Genomic DNA, 18320 nt, shown 5'->3' with positions numbered 1-18320 from the left:
ATAATAAAATGAAATTACACTAATACAAATAAAATAATCAAAATCACGACGACGTTTCGGAGGCAACGCAAGTGTCCGTCACCAGGTGGGACCCTCACAGGCAGACTTGCTCTACACCAGCAGCAGCAGCAGCAGCGGTGGGCTTACTGACTAGTGACTCACTCAAACTCTCAGTTTTAATCGGTAAAGTCACGTGGGGAAAAGATAAAAAATTAAAATAAAAAAAAATGATGAAATTTAAATTAATAAACGTAAAATAATAATAAAATAAAATGTATCAAAATAAACTAATTAAAAAATGCGATTAAATTAATAAAAATTAAATAATCAAAATCACGACGACGTTTCGGAGGCAACGCAAGTGTCCGTCACCAGGTGGGACCCTCACAGGCAGACTTGCTCTACACCAGCAGCAGCAGCAGCAGCGGTGGGCTTACTGACTAGTGACTCATTCAAACTCTCAGTTTTAATCGGTAAAGTCACGTGGGTGAAAGATAAAAAAATAAAATTAATAAAAAAAAAATGATGAAATTTAAATTAATAAACATAAAATAATAATAAAATAAAATGTATCAAAATAAACTAATAAAAAAATGCGATTAAATTAATAAAAATAAAATAATAAAAATCACGACGACGTTTCGGAGGCAACGCAAGTGTCCGTCACCAGGTGGGACCCTCACAGGCAGACTTGCTGCAGCAAGTGAGGCAGACTTTCCAAGATGCAGGTTCTTATATACAAGGAGAGGGGGGGGGGGAGGAGCTTATCAGAATGTGGTAGCCAATGAATGGAACGTATTGGGAGGGGGCGGGGCTAAATGAGGGGGGCGTGGCTAAAAGAGAGGGGCGGGGCTAAAAGAGAGGGGCGGGGCTAAAAGAGGACGAGGAGTACAGGTCCACGTACACCTCGTCCTCTTTTAGCCCCGCCCCTCTCTTTTAGCCACGCCCCCTTTAATCGCATTTTTTAATTAATTTATTTTTATACATTTTATTTTATTATTATTTTATGTTTATTAATTTAAATTTCATCAATTATTTTATTTATTTTTTATTAATTTTATTTGTTTATCTTTCACCCACGTGACTTTACCGATTAAAACTGAGAGTTTGAGTGAGTCACTAGTCAGTAAGCCCACCGCTGCTGCTGCTGCTGGTGTAGAGCAAGTCTGCCTGTGAGGGTCCCACCTGGTGACGGACACTTGCGTTGCCTCCGAAACATCGTCGTGATTTTTATTATTTTATTTTATTATTATTTTATGTTTATTAATTTAAATTTCATCAATTATTTTATTTATTTTTTATTAATTTAATTTTTTTATCTTTCACCCACGTGACTTTACCGATTAAAACTGAGAGTTTGAATGAGTCACTAGTCAGTAAGCCCACCGCTGCTGCTGCTGCTGCTGGTGTAGAGCAAGTCTGCCTGTGAGGGTCCCACCTGGTGACGGACACTTGTGTTGCCTCCGAAACGTCGTCGTGATTTTGATTATTTTATTTTTATTAATAAAATTTTATTTTATTTTAGCAATTCAAATTTCATTTATTATTATTTTATTTTTATTAAAGAGATTTCATCATTTTATTATTTAATTTCGATGAATAAAATTGTATTATTATTTTATTTTATTAATTCACATTTCATTTATTATTATTTTACTTTTATTATTTTATTTTAATTCATTTAATTTCATCATTTTATTATTTTATTTTTATTAACTTTAATTTTTTTCATTTTCCCTACGTGACTTTACCGAATAAAAACTGAGAGTTTGAGTGAGTCACTAGTCAGTAAGCCCAGCGCTGCTGCTGCTGGTGTAGAGAGATGCGGGACGCTGAGAAGAGGAGGAGAGACCCGGCTGAGGCCTCCAGCACCACGGTGACCCCACCCAGTACGGGGCCCAGGGCGTAACCCACAGAGTGGGAGGGGTGGGGGCAGGGGGGGAGGGGGGAGGGGGAGGGGTGGAGTTGGACCCACGTGACGAAGAGGAGGATGGAGATGAGGAGGGTGACACCTGTGGGGGGAGAGGGGGGGAGGGGTGGGGGGAGAGGGGGGGTGGGGGGGGTTGGGGAGAGGGGGGATGAGTGGGTGGGTGGGTGGGTGAGTGGGTGGGTGGGTGAGTGGGTGGGTGGGTGGATGGGTGGGTGAGTGGGTGGGTGGGTGAGTGGGTGGGTGAGTGGGTGGGTGAGTGGGTGGGTGGGTGGGTGAGTGAGTGAGTGGGTGGGTGAGTGGGTGGGTGGGTGAGTGGGTGGGTGAGTGGGTGGGTGGGTGAGTGGGTGAGTGGGTGGGTGAGTGGGTGAGTGGGTGGGTGAGTGGGTGGGTGGGTGAGTGGGTGGGTGAGTGGGTGGGTGAGTGGGTGAGTGAGTGAGTAGGTGGGTGAAGAGGTGGGTGAGTGGGTGGGTGAGTGGGTGGGTGGGTGAGTGGGTGAGTGACTGAGTGAGTGAGTGAGTGACTGAGTGAGTAGGTGAGTGGGTGAGCGAGTGAGTGGGTGAGTGACTGAGTGACTGACTGAGTGAGTGACTGAGTGAGTGAGTGGGTGTGTGAGTGGGTGAGTGAGTAGATGAGTGAGTGACTGAGTGACTGACTGAGTGAGTGACTGAGTGAGTGAGTGAGTGACTGAGTGGGTGAGTGAGTGGGTGAGTGAGTGGGTGAGTAGATGAGTGAGTGACTGAGTGACTGACTGAGTGAGTGACTGAGTGAGTGAGTGACTGACTGAGTGAGTGACTGAGTGAGTGAGTGACTGAGTGGGTGAGTGAGTGAGTGACTGAGTGAGTGAGTGACTGACTGAGTGAGTGACTGAGTGAGTGAGTGAGTGAGTGACTGAGTGACTGAGTGAGTGAGTGACTGACTGAGTGGGTGAGTGGGTGAGTGAGTGAGTAGGTGAGTGAGTGGGTGAGCGTACTGCTGATGATGAAGAGTGCCCCCGAGGCAGCGAAGAGGCGGCTCTTCATGAAGTGGGTGGGTGGGTGAGTGGGTGAGTGGGTGACTGAGTGACTGAGTGAGTGAGTGGGTGAGTGGGTGACTGACTGAGTGAGTGGGTAGGTGAGTGAGTGAGTGAGTGGGTGAGTGGGTGAGTGACTGAGTGAGTAGGTGAGTGGGTGACTGAGTGAGTGAGTGAGTGGGTGACTGACTGACTGAGTGAGTGGGTCAGTAGATGAGTGAGTGGGTGAGTGGGTGAGTGACTGAGTGAGTAGGTGAGTGGGTGACTGAGTGACTGGGTGAGTGGGTGACTGAGTGAGTAGGTGAGTGAGTGGGTGAGCGTACTGCTGATGATGAAGAGTGCCCCCGAGGCAGCGAAGAGGCGGCTCTTCATGAAGTGGGTGGGTGGGTGAGTGGGTGACTGACTGAGTGAGTGAGTGACTGAGTGAGTGAGTGACTGAGTGAGTAGGTGAGTGGGTGAGTGAGTGGGTGAGTGACTGGGTGAGTGGGTGACTGGGTGACTGAGTGAGTGAGTGAGTGAGTGACTGAGTGAGTAGGTGAGTGAGTGGGTGAGCGTACTGCTGATGATGAAGAGTGCCCCCGAGGCAGCGAAGAGGCGGCTCTTCATGAAGTGGGTGGGTGAGTGGGTGACTGACTGAGTGAGTGACTGAGTGGGTGAGTGAGTGGGTGAGTGGGTGAGTGAGTAGATGAGTGAGTGACTGAGTGACTGAGTGGGTGTGTGAGTGGGTGAGTGAGTGACTGAGTGACTGAGTGAGTGGGTGAGTGACTGAGTGACTGAGTGAGTGAGTGGGTGAGTGACTGAGTGACTGAGTGAGTGGGTGAGTGGGTGACTGAGTGAGTGACTGACTGAGTGACTGACTGAGTGAGAGGGTGAGCGTACTGCTGATGATGAAGAGTGCCCCCGAGGCAGCGAAGAGGCGGCTCTTCATGAAGTGGGTGGGTGGGTGAGTGGGTGACTGACTGAGTGAGTGACTGAGTGGGTGAGTGGGTGAGTGGGTGACTGAGTGACTGAGTGAGTGAGTAGATGAGTGAGTGACTGAGTGACTGACTGAGTGAGTGACTGAGTGAGTGACTGAGTGGGTGAGTGAGTGGGTGAGTGAGAGAGTGACTGACTGAGTGAATGACTGACTGAGTGAGTGACTGACTGAGTGAGTGGGTGAGCGTACTGCTGATGATGAAGAGTGCCCCCGAGGCAGCGAAGAGGCGGCTCTTCATGAAGTGGGTGGGTGGGTGAGTGGGTGACTGACTGAGTGAGTGACTGAGTGGGTGAGTGAGTGGGTGAGTGGGTGAGTGAGTAGATGAGTGAGTGACTGAGTGACTGAGTGGGTGTGTGAGTGGGTGAGTGAGTGACTGAGTGACTGAGTGAGTGGGTGAGTGACTGAGTGACTGAGTGAGTGAGTGGGTGAGTGACTGAGTGACTGAGTGAGTGGGTGAGTGGGTGACTGAGTGAGTGACTGACTGAGTGACTGACTGAGTGAGAGGGTGAGCGTACTGCTGATGATGAAGAGTGCCCCCGAGGCAGCGAAGAGGCGGCTCTTCATGAAGTGGGTGGATGGGTGAGTGGGTGACTGACTGAGTGAGTGACTGAGTGGGTGAGTGAGTGGGTGAGTGGGTGACTGAGTGACTGAGTGAGTGAGTAGATGAGTGAGTGACTGAGTGAGTGACTGAGTGGGTGAGTGAGTGGGTGAGTGAGTAGATGAGTGAGTGACTGAGTGACTGACTGAGTGGGTGACTGAGTGAGTGACTGACTGAGTGACTGACTGAGTGAGTGGGTGAGCGTACTGCTGATGATGAAGAGCGCCCCCGAGGCAGCGAAGAGGCGGCTCTTCATGAAGTGGGTGAGTGGGTGAGTGGGTGAGTGGGTGACTGAGTGACTGAGTGAGTGAGTGGGTGAGTGGGTGACTGACTGAGTGAGTGGGTAGGTGAGTGAATGAGTGAGTGACTGAGTGAGTGACTGAGTGGGTGAGTGAGTGGGTGAGTGAGAGAGTGACTGACTGAGTGAATGACTGACTGAGTGAGTGACTGACTGAGTGAGTAGGTGAGTGAGTGGGTGAGCGTACTGCTGATGATGAAGAGTGCCCCCGAGGCAGCGAAGAGGCGGCTCTTCATGAAGTGGGTGGGTGGGTGAGTGGGTGACTGACTGAGTGAGTGACTGAGTGACTGAGTGAGTGGGTGAGTGACTGAGTGAGTGAGTGGGTGAGTGACTGAGTGACTGAGTGAGTGGGTGACTGAGTGACTGAGTGAGTGGGTGACTGACTGAGTGAGTGACTGAGTGGGTGAGTGAGTGGGTGAGTGGGTGAGTGAGTAGATGAGTGAGTGACTGAGTGACTGAGTGGGTGTGTGAGTGGGTGAGTGAGTGACTGAGTGACTGAGTGAGTGGGTGAGTGACTGAGTGACTGAGTGAGTGAGTGGGTGAGTGACTGAGTGACTGAGTGACTGAGTGGGTGTGTGAGTGGGTGAGTGAGTGACTGAGTGACTGAGTGAGTGGGTGAGTGACTGAGTGACTGAGTGAGTGAGTGGGTGAGTGACTGAGTGACTGAGTGAGTGGGTGACTGAGTGACTGACTGAGTGACTGACTGAGTGACTGAGTGAGTAGATGAGTGAGTGGGTGAGCGTACTGCTGATGATGAAGAGTGCCCCCGAGGCAGCGAAGAGGCGGCTCTTCATGAAAGGCGCCGCGATGAGCAGGATCAGAGCGCCGATCAGAGAGGCGAGCAGAGCGCAGGACGCGAGCACGCAGCACACCACGTGTGCATCTGACGTAGTGTGACACACACACAGTGACACACACACACACAGTGACACACACACACACACAGTGACACACACACAGTGACACACACACAGTGAGACACACACAGTGACACACACACAGTGACACACACAGTGACACACACACAGTGACACACACAGTGAGACACACAGTGACACACACAGTGACACACACACAGTGACACACACACACACAGTGACACACACACAGTGACACACACAGTGACACACACACAGTGACACACACACAGTGACACACACACACACAGTGACACACACAGTGACACACACACACACAGTGACACACACACAGCGACACACAGTGACACACACAGTGACACACACACACACAGTGACACACACACACAGTGACACACACACAGTGACACACACACAGTGACACACACACACACACAGTGACACACACACACACACAGTGACACACACACAGTGACACACACACAGTGACACACACACACACAGTGACACACACACAGTGACACACACAGTGACACACACACAGTGACACACACAGTGACACACACACAGTGACACACACACAGTGACACACAGTGAGACACACAGTGACACACACAGTGACACACACAGTGACACACACACAGTGACACACACAAACACACAGTGACACACACACACACACAGTGACACACACACAGTGACACACACACAGTGACACACACACACAGTGACACACACAGTGACACACACACACACACACACAGTGACACACACACAGTGACACACACACAGTGACACACACACAGTGACACACACAGTGACACACACACACACAGTGACACACACAGTGAGACACACAGTGACACACACAGTGACACACACACACAGTGACACACACACAGTGACACACACACAGTGAGACACACAGTGACACACACAGTGACACACACACACACACAGTGACACACACACAGTGACACACACACACACACAGTGACACACACACAGTGACACACACAGTGACACACACAGTGACACACACACACACAGTGACACACACAGTGAGACACACAGTGACACACACAGTGACACACACACACAGTGACACACACACAGTGACACACACACAGTGAGACACACAGTGACACACACAGTGACACACACACACACACAGTGACACACACACAGTGACACACACACACACACAGTGACACACACACAGTGACACACACACAGTGACACACACAGTGAGACACACAGTGACACACACACAGTGAGACACACAGTGACACACACAGTGAGACACACAGTGAGACACGCAGTGAGACACGCAGTGAGACACACACACACAGTGAGACACACAGTGAGACACACACACAGTGACACACACACAGTGAGACACACAGTGACACACACACAGTGACACACACACAGTGACACACACACAGTGACACACACACACACAGTGACACACACACAGTGACACACACACAGTGAGACACACACACAGTGAGACACACACACACAGTGAGACACACACACACAGTGAGACACACACACACACACAGTGAGACACACACACAGCGACATAGTGACACACACACAGTGAGACACACACACACAGTGAGACACACACACAGTGAGACACACACACAGTGAGACACACACACACAGTGAGACACACACACAGCGACATAGTGACACACACACAGTGAGACACACACACAGTGAGACACACACACACACAGTGAGACACACACAGTGACACACACACACACAGTGAGACACACACACAGCGACATAGTGACACACACACACAGTGACACACACACAGTGACACACACACAGTGACACACACACAGTGAGACACACACACAGTGAGACACACACACACACACAGTGAGACACACACACAGCGACATAGTGACACACACACACAGTGAGACACACACAGTGACACACACACAGTGAGACACACACACACACACAGTGAGACACACACAGTGACACACACACACACAGTGAGACACACACACAGCGACATAGTGACACACACACACAGTGACACACACACAGTGACACACACACAGTGACACACACACAGTGACACACACACAGTGACACACACAGTGACACACACAGTGACACACACAGTGACACACACACAGTGACACACACACACACAGTGACACACACACAGTGACACACACACAGTGAGACACACACACACAGTGACACACACACAGTGACACACACACACACACAGTGACACACACACACACAGTGACACACACACACAGTGACACACACACACACACAGTGACACACACACACACAGTGACACACACACACACAGTGACACACACACAGTGACACACACACACAGTGACACACACACACAGTGACACACACAGTGACACACACACACACACAGTGACACACACACACAGTGACACACACACACACAGTGACACACACACACACAGTGACACACACACACACAGTGACACACACACACAGTGACACACACACACAGTGACACACACACACACAGTGACACACACACACACAGTGACACACACACACAGTGACACACACACACACAGTGACACACACAGTGACACACACACACACACACAGTGAGACACACACACACAGTGACACACACACACACAGTGACACACACACACAGTGACACACACACACACACAGTGACACACACACACAGTGACACACACACACACACAGTGACACACACACACAGTGACACACACACACACAGTGACACACACACACAGTGACACACACACACACACAGTGAGACACACACACACAGTGACACACACACACACAGTGACACACACACACACAGTGACACACACAGTGACACACACACACACAGTGACACACACACACACAGTGACACACACACACACACACAGTGACACACACACACACACACACAGTGAGACACACACACACAGTGACACACACACACACAGTGAGACACACAGTGACACACACACAGTGACACACACACACACAGTGACACACACACAGTGACACACACACAGTGACACACACACACACAGTGACACACACACACACAGTGAGACACACAGTGACACACACACAGTGACACACACACACACAGTGACACACACACACACAGTGACACACACACACACAGTGACACACACACACACAGTGAGACACACAGTGACACACACACACACAGTGACACACACAGTGAGACACACACACAGTGACACACACACACACAGTGACACACACACACACACACACAGTGACACACACACAGTGACACACACACAGTGACACACACAGTGACACACACACACAGTGACACACACACACAGTGACACACACACAGTGACACACACAGTGACACACACACACAGTGACACACACACACAGTGAGACACACACACAGTGACACACACAGTGACACACACACAGTGACACACACACACACAGTGACACACACACACACACAGTGAGACACACACACAGACACAGTGAGACACACACACAGTGACACACACAGTGACACACACACACACAGTGAGACACACACACACAGTGAGACACACACACAGACACAGTGAGACACACACACAGTGACACACACAGTGACACACACACACACAGTGAGACACACACACAGTGACACACACACACACAGTGACACACACACACACAGTGACACACACACACACAGTGACACACACAGTGAGACACACACACAGTGACACACACACAGTGACACACACACACACACAGTGACACACACACACACAGTGACACACACACACACAGTGACACACACACACACACAGTGACACACACACACACAGTGACACACACACACAGTGACACACACACACAGTGACACACACACACACAGTGACACACACACACAGTGACACACACACACACAGTGACACACACACAGTGACACACACACACAGTGACACACACAGTGACACACACACACAGTGACACACACACAGTGACACACACAGTGACACACACACAGTGACACACACACAGTGACACACACACACAGTGACACACAGTGACACACACACACAGTGACACACACACACACAGTGAGACACACACACAGTGACACACACACACAGTGACACACACACACAGTGAGACACACACACAGTGAGACACACACACAGTGACACACACACACACAGTGACACACACACACAGTGAGACACACACAGTGACACACACACACAGTGACACACACAGTGACACACACACACACAGTGACACACACACACACACACAGTGACACACACAGTGACACACACACACAGTGACACACACAGTGACACACACACACACACACAGTGACACACACAGTGACACACACACAGTGACACACACACACACACACAGTGACACACACAGTGACACACACACACACAGTGACACACACACACAGTGACACACACACACACAGTGACACACACACACACAGTGACACACACACACACAGTGAGACACACACACAGTGACACACACACACACAGTGACACACACACACACAGTGACACACACACACACAGTGACACACACACAGTGAGACACACACACAGTGACACACACAGTGACACACACACACACAGTGAGACACACACACAGTGACACACACACACAGTGACACACACACACACAGTGAGACACACACAGTGACACACACACAGTGACACACACACACACAGTGAGACACACACACAGTGACACACACAGTGACACACACACAGTGAGACACACACACAGTGACACACACACACAGTGACACACACACACACAGTGAGACACACACACAGTGACACACACACACAGTGACACACACACACACAGTGAGACACACACAGTGACACACACAGTGACACACACACACACAGTGACACACACAGTGACACACACACACAGTGAGACACACACACACACACAGTGAGACACAGACACAGTGACACACACAGTGACACACACACACAGTGAGACACACAGTGACACACACACACACAGTGACACACACAGTGAGACACACACACACAGTGACACACACACACAGTGACACACACACACAGTGACACACACACACACACAGTGAGACACACAGTGAGACACACACAGTGAGACACACACACACAGTGAGACACACACACACAGTGAGACACACACACACAGTGAGACACACACACACACAGTGACACACACACACAGTGAGACACACACACACAGTGAGACACACACACACACAGTGACACACACAGTGACACACACACACAGTGAGACACACACACAGTGACACACACAGTGACACACACACACAGTGAGACACACACACACAGTGAGACACACACACACAGTGAGACACACACACAGTGACACACACACACAGTGAGACACACACACACACAGTGAGACACACACACACAGTGAGACACACACACACACTGTGAGACACACACACACAGTGAGACACACACACACACACAGTGAGACACACACACAGTGACACACACACACTGTGAGACACACACACACACACAGTGACACACACACACAGTGACACACACAGTGAGACACACACACAGTGACACACACACACAGTGAGACACACACACACACAGTGAGACACACACACACACAGTGAGACACACACACACACAGTGACACACACACACAGTGACACACACACACAGTGACACACACACACACAGTGACACACACACACACAGTGACACACACACACAGTGACACACACACACACAGTGACACACACACACACAGTGACACACACACACAGTGACACACACAGTGAGACACAGTGACACACACACAGTGAGACACACACACAGTGACACACACACAGTGACACACACACACACAGTGAGACACACACACAGTGACACACACACACACAGTGACACACACACACAGTGACACACACAGTGACACACACACACACAGTGACACACACAGTGACACACACACACACAGTGAGACACACACACAGTGACACACACACACAGTGACACACACACACAGTGACACACACACACAGTGACACACACACACAGTGACACACACACACAGTGACACACACACACAGTGACACACACACACACAGTGAGACACAGTGACACACACAGTGACACACACACACACACAGTGACACACACACACAGTGACACACACACACACACACAGTGACACACACACACAGTGACACACACACACAGTGACACACACACATACACAGTGACACACACACACAGTGACACACACACACACAGTGAGACACACACACAGTGACACACACACACAGTGACACACACACACAGTGACACACACACACACACACAGTGACACACACACACACAGTGACACACACACACAGTGACACACACACACACAGTGACACACACACACACAGTGACACACACACACAGTGACACACACAGTGAGACACAGTGACACACACACAGTGAGACACACACACAGTGACACACACACAGTGACACACACACACACAGTGAGACACACACACAGTGACACACACACACACAGTGACACACACACACAGTGACACACACAGTGACACACACACACACAGTGACACACACAGTGACACACACACACACAGTGAGACACACACACAGTGACACACACACACAGTGACACACACACACAGTGACACACACACACAGTGACACACACACACACACAGTGACACACACACACAGTGACACACACACACAGTGACACACACACACACAGTGAGACACAGTGACACACACAGTGACACACACACACACACAGTGACACACACACACAGTGACACACACACACACACACAGTGACACACACACACAGTGACACACACACACAGTGACACACACACATACACAGTGACACACACACACAGTGACACACACACACACAGTGAGACACACACACAGTGACACACACACACAGTGACACACACACACAGTGACACACACACACACACACAGTGACACACACACACACAGTGACACACACACACACAGTGACACACACACAGTGTCACACACACATACAAAGCTCCCCCAGGTAGCCTCTAGCAGAGCTGTAGGGGCAAGTGCTGTTACACACACACAGACAAAGCTCCCCCAGGTAGCCTCTAGCAGGGCTGTAGGGGCAAGTGCTGTTACACACACACAGACAAAGCTCCCCCAGGTAGCCTCTAGCAGGGCTGTAGGGGCAAGTGCTGTTACACACACACAGACAAAGCTCCCCCAGGTAGCCTCTAGCAGAGCTGTAGGGGCAAGTGCTGTTACACACACACAGACAAAGCTCCCCCAGGTAGCCTCTAGCAGGGCTGTAGGGGCAAGTGCTGTTACACACACACAGACAAAGCTCCCCCAGGTAGCCTCTAGCAGGGCTGTAGGGGCAAGTGCTGTTACACACACAGAGACAAAGCTCCCCCAGGTAGCCTCTAGCAGGGCTGTAGGGGCAAGTGCTGTTACACACAGACAGGCAAAGCTCCCCCAGGTAGCCTCTAGCAGGGCTGTAGGGGCAAGTGCTGTTACACGCACACAGGCGAAGCTCCCCCAGGTAGCCTCTAGCAGGGCTGTAGGGGCAAGTGCTGTTACACACACACAGGCAAAGCTCCCCCAGGTAGCCTCTAGCAGGGCTGTAGGGGCAAGTGCTGTTACACACACAGGCAAAGCTCCCCCAGGTAGCCTCTAGCAGGGCTGTAGGGGCAAGTGCTGGTACACAGACACAGGCAAAGCTCCCCCAGGTAGCCTCTAGCAGGGCTGTAGGGGCAAGTGCTGGTACACAGACACAGGCAAAGCTCCCCCAGGTAGCCTCTAGCAGGGCTGTAGGGGCAAGTGCTGGTACACAGACACAGGCAAAGCTCCCCCAGGTAGCCTCTAGCAGGGCTGTAGGGGCAAGTGCTGTTACACAGACACAGGAAAAGCTCCCCTAGGTAGCCTCTAGCAGGGCTGTAGGGGCAAGTGCTGTTACACACACACAGGCAAAGCTCCCCCAGGTAGCCTCTAGCAGGGCTGTAGGGGCAAGTGCTGTTACACAGACACAGACAAAGCTCCCCCAGGTAGCCTCTAGCAGGGCTGTAGGGGCAAGTGCTGTTACACAGACACAGACAAAGCTCCCCCAGGTAGCCTCTAGCAGGGCTGTAGGGGCAAGTGCTGTTACACACACACAGGCAAAGCTCCCCCAGGTAGCCTCTAGCAGGGCTGTAGGGGCAAGTGCTGTTACACACACAGGCAAAGCTCCCCCAGGCAGAGGGGGGGGGTGGGTGGCCAGCACCACGCCCGGCCACCTTTGTCTCCCCAGTGATAGCGATGTTCACTACGCTACACCAGCTACTCAATTGAGGCTGAGTCGATCTAGGGGAGGCCCAGGACCGGTTCGTAGCGCAGCGTAGCGCTAACCACTACACCCACCACTCCCCAGGTGCCATTGGTTGTGCTGCTGTGCCAGGCTAGGTGCATGAGGAGGAGGTCACGTGACAGACCCTGCAGGTGCCATTGGTTGACTGCTGTGCCAGGCTAGGTGCATGAGGAGGAGGTCACGTGACAGACCCTGCAGGTGCCATGGGTTGTACTGCTGTGCCAGGCTAGGTGCATGAGGAGGAGGTCACGTGACAGACCCTGCAGGTGCCATGGGTTGTGCTGCTGTGCCAGGCTAGGTGCATGAAGAGGTCACGTGACAGACCCTGCAGGTGCCATGGGTTGTGCTGCTGTGCCAGGCTAGGTGCATGAGGAGGAGGTCACGTGACAGATCCAGCAGGTGCCATGGGTTGTACTGCTGTGCCAGGCTAGGTGCATGAGGAGGAGGTCACGTGACAGACCCTGCAGGTGCCATGGGTTGTACTGCTGTGCCAGGCTAGGTGCATGAGGAGGAGGTCACGTGACAGACCCTGCAGGTGCCATGGGTTGTGCTGCTGTGCCAGGCTAGGTGCATGAAGAGGTCACGTGACAGACCCGGAAGGTGCCATGGGTTGTACTGCTGTGCCAGGCTAGGTGCATGAGGAGGAGGTCACGTGACAGACCCTGCAGGTGACGTGGGTTGACTGCTGTGCCAGGCTAGGTGCATGAGGAGGAGGTCACGTGACAGACCCTGCAGGTGCCATGGGTTGACTGCTGTGCCAGGCTAGGTGCATGAGGAGGTCACGTGACACGCCCTGCAGGTGCCATGGGTTGTACTGCTGTACCAGGCTAGGTGCAGGTCACGTGACAGACCCAGCAGGTGCCATGGGTTGTGCTGCTGTACCAGGCTAGGTGCAGGAGGAGGAGGTCACGTGACAGACCCTGCAGGTGCCTCGGGTTGTACTGCTGTGCCAGGCTAGGTGCATGAGGAGGAGGTCACGTGACAGACCCTGCAGGTGCCATGGGTTGACTGCTGTGCCAGGCTAGGTGCATGAGGAGGTCACGTGACACGCCCTGCAGGTGCCATGGGTTGTACTGCTGTACCAGGCTAGGTGCAGGTCACGTGACAGACCCAGCAGGTGCCATGGGTTGTGCTGCTGTGCCAGGCTAGGTGCATGAGGAGGAGGTCACGTGACAGATCCAGCAGGTGCCTCGGGTTGTACTGCTGTGCCAGGCTAGGTGCATGAGGAGGAGGTCACGTGACAGACCCTGCAGGTGCCATGGGTTGTGCTGCTGTGCCAGGCTAGGTGCATGAAGAGGTCACGTGACAGACCCAACAGGTGCCATGGGTTGTACTGCTGTGCCAGGCTAGGTGCATGAGGAGGAGGTCACGTGACAGACCCTGCAGGTGCCATGGGTTGTACTGCTGTGCCAGGCTAGGTGCATGAAGAGGTCACGTGACAGACCCAACAGGTGCCATGGGTTGTACTGCTGTGCCAGGCTAGGTGCATGAGGAGGAGGTCACGTGACAGACCCTGCAGGTGCCATGGGTTGTGCTGCTGTGCCAGGCTAGGTGCATGAAGAGGTCACGTGACAGACCCAACAGGTGCCATGGGTTGTACTGCTGTGCCAGGCTAGGTGCATGAGGAGGAGGTCACGTGACAGACCCTGCAGGTGCCATGGGTTGTACTGCTGTGCCAGGCTAGGTGCATGAAGAGGTCACGTGACAGACCCAACAGGTGCCATGGGTTGTACTGCTGTGCCAGGCTAGGTGCATGAGGAGGAGGTCACGTGACAGACCCTGCAGGTGCCATGGGTTGTGCTGCTGTGCCAGGCTAGGTGCATGAAGAGGTCACGTGACAGACCCAACAGGTGCCATGGGTTGTACTGCTGTGCCAGGCTAGGTGCAGGAGGAGGAGGTCACGTGACAGACCCTGCAGGTGCCATGGGTTGTACTGCTGTGCCAGGCTAGGTGCAGGAGGAGGAGGTCACGTGACAGATCCAGCAGGTGCCATGGGTTGTACTGCTGTGCCAGGCTAGGTGCAGGAGGAGGAGGTCACGTGACAGACCCTGCAGGTGCCATGGGTTAACTGACTTGAGATGGCTGCTGCTGATGATGATGCTGATGATGATGATGCTACTCACAGAAGCTGCTGCTGCTGCTGATGATGATGATGCTGCTGATGATGATGTTGATGATGATGCTGCTGATGATGCTGATGATGATGATGCTGCTGATGATGCTGATGATGATGCTGATGATGATGCTGCTGCTGATGATGATGTTGATGATGATGCTGCTGATGATGCTGATGATGATGATGCTGCTGATGATGATGTTGATGATGATGCTGCTGATGATGCTGATGATGATGATGCTGCTGATGATGATGTTGATGATGATGCTGCTGATGATGATGTTGATGATGATGATGATGCTGCTGCTGATGATGATGCTGCTGCTGCTGATGATGCTGATGATGATGCTGCTGCTGCTGATGATGATGCTGCTGCTGATGTTGATGATGATGATGCTGCTGATGCTGCTGCTACTCACAGAAGCTGCTGATGATGATGTTGGGGTCATCTGTCTCCATCATGGGGAAAGCGTGAAGAGCGGCGTGCAGGCAGAGCGAGGTTCCTGCTAAACATCATCATCAGCAGCAGCATCAGCAATCAGCAGCATCATCATCAGCAGTAGCAGCAGCATCAGCAGCATCAGTAGCAGCAGCAGCATCATCATCATCATCAGCAGCAGCAGCAGAATCATCAGCAGCAGCAGCATCATCATCATCAGCAGCATCATCATCATCAGCAGCAGCAGCAGCATCAGCAGCAGCATCATCATCAGCAGCATCAGTAGCAGCAGCAGCATCATCATCATCATCAGCAGCATCATCATCATCAGCAGCAGCAGCAGCATCAGCAGCAGCATCAGTAGCAGCAGCAGCAATATCATCAAGTATCACTCACTCACCCACCAACCCACTCACTCTCCCACCCACTCACTCACCCACCCACTCACCCACTCACTCACTCACTCACCCACTCACTCCACACTCACCCACCCACCCACTCACTCACCCACTCACTCACTCACTTACCCACTCACTCACTCACCCACCCACCCACTCACTCACCCACTCACCCACTCACCCACTCACTCACCCACTCACCCACTCACTCACTCACCCACTCACCCACCTACCCACCCACTCATCCACCTACCCACTCACTCACCCACTCACCTACCCACCCACTCACCCACCCATTCACCCACTCACTCACTCACTCACCCACTCACTCACTCACCCACCCACTCACTCACCCACTCACTCACTCACCCACTCACTCACTCACTCCACCCACCCACCCACTCACTCACCCACCCACCCACTCACTCACCCACCCACCCACTCACTCACTCACCCACCCACTCACTCACCCACCCACTCACCCACTCACTCACTCACTCACCCACCCACTCACTCACTCACTCACCCACCCACTCACCCACTCACTCACTCACTCACTCACCCACTCACTCACCCACCCACTCACTCACCCACTCACTCACTCACTCACCCACTCACTCACTCACTCACCCCACCCACTCACCCACCCACTCACCCACTCACTCACTCACTCACCCACCCACTCACTCACCCACCCACCCACTCACCCACTCACTCACTCACTCACTCACTCACTCACCCACCCACTCACTCATTCACCCACTCACCCACTCACCCACCCACTCACTCACCCACCCACTCACCCACTCACTCACTCACTCACCCACCCACTCACTCATTCACCCACTCACCCACTCACCCACCCACTCACTCACCCACTCACTCACTCACCCACTCACTCACTCACCCACCCACTCACTCATTCACCCACTCACTCACTCACCCACTCACTCACCCACCCACTCACTCACCCACTCACTCACTCACTCACCCACCCACTCACTCATTCACCCACTGACCCACCCACTCACTCACCCACTCACTCACTCACCCACCCACTCACCCACTCACCCACCCACTCACCCACCCACTCACTCACTCACTCACCCACCCACCCACCCACCCACTCACTCACTCACTCACCCACCCACCCACTCACTCACCCACTCACTCACTCACTCACCCACCCACCCACCCACTCACTCAACCACTCACCCACTCACT

General features: G+C 52.3%; 1 long non-coding RNA gene across 1 annotated transcript; it reads right to left on the bottom strand.

The window, feature by feature from the left end:
- Positions 1 to 1745: 1745 nt before the first annotated feature.
- On the bottom strand, positions 1746 to 16790 carry LOC144954440 (uncharacterized). Its single transcript, XR_013641192.1, has 3 exons — positions 16679 to 16790; positions 5557 to 5694; positions 1746 to 2012 (listed from the first exon to the last, which is right to left on the bottom strand). It is a non-coding gene; the product is annotated as an uncharacterized LOC144954440 (long non-coding RNA).
- Between the last annotated feature and the right edge of the window lie 1530 nt (positions 16791 to 18320).

This window comes from Lampetra fluviatilis, unplaced genomic scaffold (genome assembly GCF_964198595.1).
Source record: "Lampetra fluviatilis unplaced genomic scaffold, kcLamFluv1.1 SCAFFOLD_679, whole genome shotgun sequence".
Taxonomy (NCBI): domain Eukaryota; kingdom Metazoa; phylum Chordata; class Hyperoartia; order Petromyzontiformes; family Petromyzontidae; genus Lampetra; species Lampetra fluviatilis.
This window is presented reverse-complemented; position numbering and strand designations above follow the sequence as displayed.